Below are 6,713 nucleotides of genomic sequence, written 5' to 3'. Positions count from 1 at the left end.
ATATATATATATTTTTATTTTTATTTTTTAATAAAATAAAATAATAGCTACTGCAGTGTACGCAGAGCATTACAAGAACAAAGAACGGTTCTCAGTGAGACTTTAGTCCTATCAATCTTAGTAAAGATCCATCCAGAAGAATCGGATCATTCCTGAATGTCATATTACTATATTGCACTTTGGTCACAACGTTGTCCCATATATGCGACACCTCAGTCAATGCCTCCACACAATAATTCAGCGCATGAGTGACAACTTTTTTTCATCGCAGATGCAATATGTGTCTCAGTCAGTACAGCTAGCTTTGGTAGCATCACGTCCACAGAGCTTACTTTTCTTTAAGCTTTCCTTCCAAGTGACACTAAAAGTTGGACGAAGTCCCCACCGTCTGTGAAAGTGAAGCGCTGCTGATTTTACATGTCGCCATATCTATGATTTATGCAACACTACTGACGATTAGACAGATATCTTCTCCCGCTCAGAGGAAACCACTGCGCATGTCTTGGAGCGCCGCGTGCGAGTAAAGGGGGAGGCGATGGGTGACAACAGATACGTAAGTCACATTATTGCTTGGATTTTACGGCGCCACCTTAAGCCCCTGAACTTCACATTTTAAAAAAGCCAATGCGACTTGGATGTAACGAGTAATGTGTAGAAATATAGTGAAGTAGAAAGTACAGATAGTTACTGTAAAATGTAGTGGAGTAAAAGTAGAAAGTATCCATTATTAAATCTACTTAAGTAAAGTACAGATAGACGAAAAATGTACTTAAGTACAGTAACAAAGTACTTGTACTTCGTTACTTCTCACCACTGCCCCTCACCCCCCACAATCTCTCATTCTCATTCAAAACATTTTTATGTTTTACGGCAAGATTTTGACTTCTGATCACCCCCCGTTAACATGGTCAAAAACTCATTATTTTTGCTAAATTTAGATCCCCATTATCTTATGAGCAAACAGATCATATGCTAAGCCGATTGATTAAAATCTCTAGGAGAAATTCAGTCAAATGCAGAGGCTATAAATGGCCAAATCAAGCTAATCTAAGATGGCCGACTTGTGTTTGGACTAAAGCATGGGTGCAAGTGAGTTTTCTGAAGGTTTTGAGGAGTTTTACAAATGTATCCTGTTTCATGCTTGTATGATACAGTTAGGCCAAGGCAGAAGGTATTTTGTAATTTGCCTGGGGGAGCTGTTAAGCTGTTCCTGTTGCAACTTTTGCGAATTCCCTAAAATCAGTAATTTTCACAGGTGACTGATGCATTCACCAAATTTGGGGCATTTTTTTTATATTAAGCCTCAAAAAAGTTAATTTATTTGACAGAAGAATAATAGTATGAATACAAAAGGCCTTCACAGCCCGTGTGCTGCTTGGGCTTAAAAAAGAAAAGGACTTTGTGCTTACTGTGTAAGAGGCTTGCGGCACAGCACCAGAGCATCATAGAGCAGACACACTCCAAACACAGTGATTCCTGTTTCCTTGACCAGCATTGCACAGGTACCCAGAAACAAGCTGATGAGCAGAGACCCTGGAGACACCGTGGAAGGGAACGAGTCTTCGAAGACCCATTCATCAATACTCCTGTGCCACCAGAGAATACAATGGTATTCACATTTTAATACAACCTCATATTTTTAAAGCATTTATAATGAGTTTCCCATCCACACACACCCACACAATACCTTACATACATTCACCAGGGACTTTATAATTTACACCTTGCAAGAATCAGCAAGGACACATTCAGACCTGCCTCATTTCAGCCTCGTTGAATCTAAATTCAATTCTAGTTGAATTTAGATTCAAGCAGGTTTCGAAATGACTCCTCAGAAATTTTGCAGCTGCTCTATGATCTATGTGATGACAGATCACCACTGCTGATTTGTTGGCTGAACATCCAAAAGGTGATGGTCTTGTTCCACCACATCACAAAGTTGTTCTGTTGGCCTGAGATCTGGTGAGCATGGAGACTATTGGACCACAGTGAACTCACTGCTATGCCCGTTGCAATAAGAATTAAATAAATTAATCACACAATACATTAAAATGAGTTTGATAGTAAAATGAGGGCAATAACTTATAAGCAGCGCTGTATGTCACACCAGTTACTACTACCATTATTCAGATCTTTTAAATTGTTTTTCTAGTTGTTTTACTGCCAATTGAACAGTGAACACAGAACTGCTTCCTTTGATTTTATGTAAACATTTATGGTTTCTGCTTAAACTTACCCATAAATGAAATGAATTATCACAATTCTAATAGGCTTATAGAATCACAACAGGGATATGCATTGTCGCATGCTTCACCCTTGATCCACGCTTGACCTTTAGTGCTCCCACGAGATTGGGGGAGGTTTGTGTGTTCTGATAATATCAAACAATGTGTTTTTATGCAGCGACAGGAAGATTATTTTCATGACAGTCAGACCAAATGTTCAGCTTCCAAATGTGCATTTGGAGCACAGGATTTGGATTGGATGCGATAGTGGACTTTGGGCAGGAGTGCCTGGCATGAGTGATCAGGAGATCATGTCCACACCACAGTGAGGTATGAACCTTTGTGTTTCCTGAACATCTCTTGGAGGCTTATAAAGCTTTTCAAAGAGATCTCTATTTCTTTTGCACCACAGTGATGCAGCATTGTCAGTGTATGTAATTGATTGGATCATTTGCTATTTATACCAGCTAGGGATGCAAACAATGGATTTAGGATTAATTGTCAATTAATGGGATTAGATTAAAATTAGTCCCAATCGATAACTAAAAGCATTTGTTTATATATTCTTTCCGCATTATAGTGTGCATTTGGAGCACAGGATTTGGTTAGGGTTAGGCTTCCTTTTTTTTTTTTAAGAAAAAAAGCTGCTTATCGATCGTTAGTCGATTGATGCATCAACTTTATATTAGTTAATTATTCAATAACTTGCACCCCTAATACCAATTAAGTAAATGCATTGGTGAATGTAGCGATGTGTCAGGCCAAAGTTCCAATAAGTTGAACTGTATAAGCTTGTGTGAATGAGCACACTGTGACACCGAGTTGCCTTACCTAATATAGAGGTGGAATGTCAGGAGGAACAGCAGACAAGCCAAGACATCAGCTCTGCCCACAATGCCAGACACCTGCAACACATACATGCAGAGATGTCAGAAGAGTTAATCTGCTAAAGTAGGGTGAAATAAAGTAGAGGAGGCTGCTGAAGAAACTACTTGATTTCAAAGAACACCCTCTATGTTACAAATTCAGCTAAAAACTGCAATTAAAGAGTGGTGCACTGATAATGTGAAGGTCAGAAAGATTACCAATATAACATTTAGACATACACAAAACAATTATCCAGGAATTGGAATTGATGATCAATGATCTTTGCAAGTGTAATACTGAAAATTTTATTTAATCTTCTATTAAGTCATTGAATGCATCAATCTCAATTTTTGGTCCATAAACATATCAACCAACAGCATGTACTTAGAAATGCTTTTCTTGGACTTAAAACAATAGATAACAGTAAGTGGTATTACCTTTCATGCATTAATGGGGATATTTTTATAATACTTTATTTATCTGCTAAATTCAAAGCTATTATGTATATCAAAAAATCCACAGCACATTATTTATTTTGTTATACCCCTGAAGGGATAAACAGATTAGATCTAACAAAAAAAGGAAACTGATACTAACAGATAGCAGGGTTTCCCCCAGAAAACTTGCTAAGCCCGGTGGTCTTAAGTTGACAGGAAATGTAAATATATTACTGGGTAATTATATATGTTATGAGAAGACATTTTCAGTGAAATGCTATTTAAACACACAACTATGGAGTGTTAAAAACAACAAATAAAAAATACTATTAAAATAAATATCAATTATTTGCACTTTTGTTAAATCCAAAATAAGTCAGCAGCTGCTTATGGCCCCCTCCATAAATGCTAATATTTTAACACAGACAGAGAAATTTAACATTTGGCCAATGGGAAAGACTAAATATGTCACATACACATACATTATGAAATGTATAAAATGAGATTGTAGAACATCAACATATTTAGAAAATGTGTAATTAAACAAGTATACTGGCAATATGAAGACAGCAATGGGCATGTGCCAAATGCCTGCTACATTCACTTGTGACACAGCGCCTCCAGAGGTGTGTGACCTCTGGAGGCTTCTTGCATGAAAGAAGACCCTGGTCTTCTTTCATGCATTTTAACAGGCAAGTAAATTCAGATTTTGACCATGAAATGTTGAAATTACCAATAAGAAAATCAATTTATATAAATTTCAAGTGGACAAATTGATTTTTTTTCATCATCTATTTGACTTTTCGTGACCTTATTTTTACTTATCAGAATAGACCCTTTTCACAGTGACGTCAGACAATGGCCGCCATAACTCGAAGCGGTGTATCTTTACTTCCGGTGTGATTTTGCCTCGGGAAACCTGACTGAAAAATTCATGGATACTCATTATCTTAAGGATATAATAAAAGGTAAGGTTAATAATAACAGCATTTAAGTGTTAGATAACCGTTATTACTCATTGTCAATCCACCATTCTCTGTGTATATAATAAACAGCCTCCGATCGGAGAGTAAACCAGCTAGCAGTAGCTTTAGCCACAGTGCCTTTCAGTGCTGTGTTGTTAAAAGTTTCACTAAAATCACTTACATCTTCCAACACTGTTGTTTAGAAAACCATTTTAAATATTGATTTAAGCGCCATCTGCCAAATAATTTACACATTCTGATGTGATTCATAATTTCTCCATTTGTTTAGTTCTCCATCTTTCTCAACAGTAGCCGACCTAACAACCTACCATATCTGGGATGGTCCTGTTCCTCTGTCCATGGCAGGTTCAGTCAATCAGCTGTGGGACATCTGCTGCCTAACATCAAACTATCATGGGCTTCTTGATTTAAAAGGAGAAACCAGTACAGAGCCTCCCTGCTCCTGCAAGTCACACTTCTTGGATGAACACTCACTACTGCTAGCAGTTGTGTTAGAAATGAAATCTTTGTGCATCTATTCTGTAATTAATATCTATATGTATCTATTAATAAATGAATTTATGTTGTGTAGAGTTCTGTAAAAACTATTGTAAATAGCTTCTCTTGAGTAATCTACATATGTGCAACTTTTACATTTAAATTGCTTCTTTTTGTAAATTTTACACATCTGGCAACAAAGTATGTGGAGGAGAGGAAATGCTAAAATTAAAGCTGCCACTGTGGACCAAAGGCATAAGGTTTGTGGCTGTTTCTTTAAAACATCTATTTAATAATCATATTAAACACTACATGGTTACTACATTACACAAACATAATTACCACAGTTAATAATTTAAGTCAGTGATGGAGAAAATGTATTTACAAAAGGCTTATCAATTTTATTTTAACAGTATGTACTCAGGGTTTACAACTTAAGAAGACATCCATGTACGGTCCTTGGCGGGTGCCAGTCTGCAGTGAACTGGTGGATGACAGAGGCAGTGGTATACTGTAGTGACCAGTTTGAAGCAGAAGTCCCACTTCTACTGAACAAGATCCTCAGGATATCCAGCTCTGTCCTGGGGTGTCCTGTTGACCCAATGGAGGTGGTGGCAGACAGGAGAATGAGGACTAAGCTCGAGCGCATGCTACAGTACCCGTCCCACCCCATGCACCTCTCTGACAGCACTGAGCAGCTCCTTCAGTGCCCGGCTGCGGCACCCTAAGTGCGTGAAGGAAAGATACCGTAGGTCTCGTCAGACTGTACAACACCCACTGCTCTCAGTAGTTCACTACTCTTTACTATAGGCAATAAACCTGGAATTTATTTATTTATATTTCAAACAATACTTCAGTACTTTCTATATTCACCTGATTTTACTGTGTATATATAGATTTTTTATAGATTTTTATATTGGTTCTGCTCTGTCCTTTATACTGCTGTAACAATGTAAATTTCCCCACTGTGGGATTAATAAAGGAATATCTTATCTTACCATGTGATCCACAGAGCTTTCCCACCTGAGCACAAACTTCATGCACTTTGTTTCCACAGGCACCACAGCAGAATCAAGTGTAACCTGTTAAAAGGGATATGAAGGTTTTATTCCTATTAGGCCTGTCACGATAAACGATATATCAATTAATCGCATGATAAATTAAACATATCGACCTCATTTTAATTATCAGACGGGGTTTTGGCGCCCCCTCTGGTGCTGCGCCCTTATGCATTGCATGCGCTGCATACCCACTTTTAGCGCCACTGGTTGAATCCAGTATTTATTTACACTTTGGCTTTATGGTGTTTAGTTTTTATTTAAGTAAGTTTTTTGTTAATGGAGATAGATAATCAATTTTATTTTTGTTTTTGATTGTTTTGTTTATTTAGTTTATCGGTTCCAGTATTATATGTTCTTTTGAAAATGAAGTGCATCTATCTATGGCAGGAAATTGCATGCATTATTAGTCAATATTATCGTTTATCGCAATAATTTTTTAGACAATTAATCGCTCAGCAAAATTTATCGTGACAGGCCTAATTCCTATGTTATCAATAGTCAGCGAGGAATTTGTCCAGTTTAGATTATGTAGATGAAGAAAAACTGTTTGCAAATAGTGATATATCTTCAAATCGTATTTGTGGCAACTGCTTTAGAGTCCAGAAACAGCGTTAACTACACACACCGGAACTAAAGATACACTGGATCGAGTCAAAACGG

General features: G+C 37.3%; 1 long non-coding RNA gene across 1 annotated transcript; it reads right to left on the bottom strand.

The window, feature by feature from the left end:
• Positions 1 to 5,091: 5,091 nt before the first annotated feature.
• LOC107833702 (uncharacterized) lies at positions 5,092 to 6,101 on the bottom strand. Its single transcript, XR_001659461.1, has 2 exons — positions 6,016 to 6,101; positions 5,092 to 5,476 (listed from the first exon to the last, which is right to left on the bottom strand). It is a non-coding gene; the product is annotated as an uncharacterized LOC107833702 (long non-coding RNA).
• Positions 6,102 to 6,713: the final 612 nt, after the last annotated feature.

The sequence above is a fragment of the Poecilia formosa genome, unplaced genomic scaffold (genome assembly GCF_000485575.1).
Source record: "Poecilia formosa unplaced genomic scaffold, Poecilia_formosa-5.1.2 Scaffold429, whole genome shotgun sequence".
In the NCBI taxonomy this organism is placed as follows: domain Eukaryota; kingdom Metazoa; phylum Chordata; class Actinopteri; order Cyprinodontiformes; family Poeciliidae; genus Poecilia; species Poecilia formosa.
This window is presented reverse-complemented; position numbering and strand designations above follow the sequence as displayed.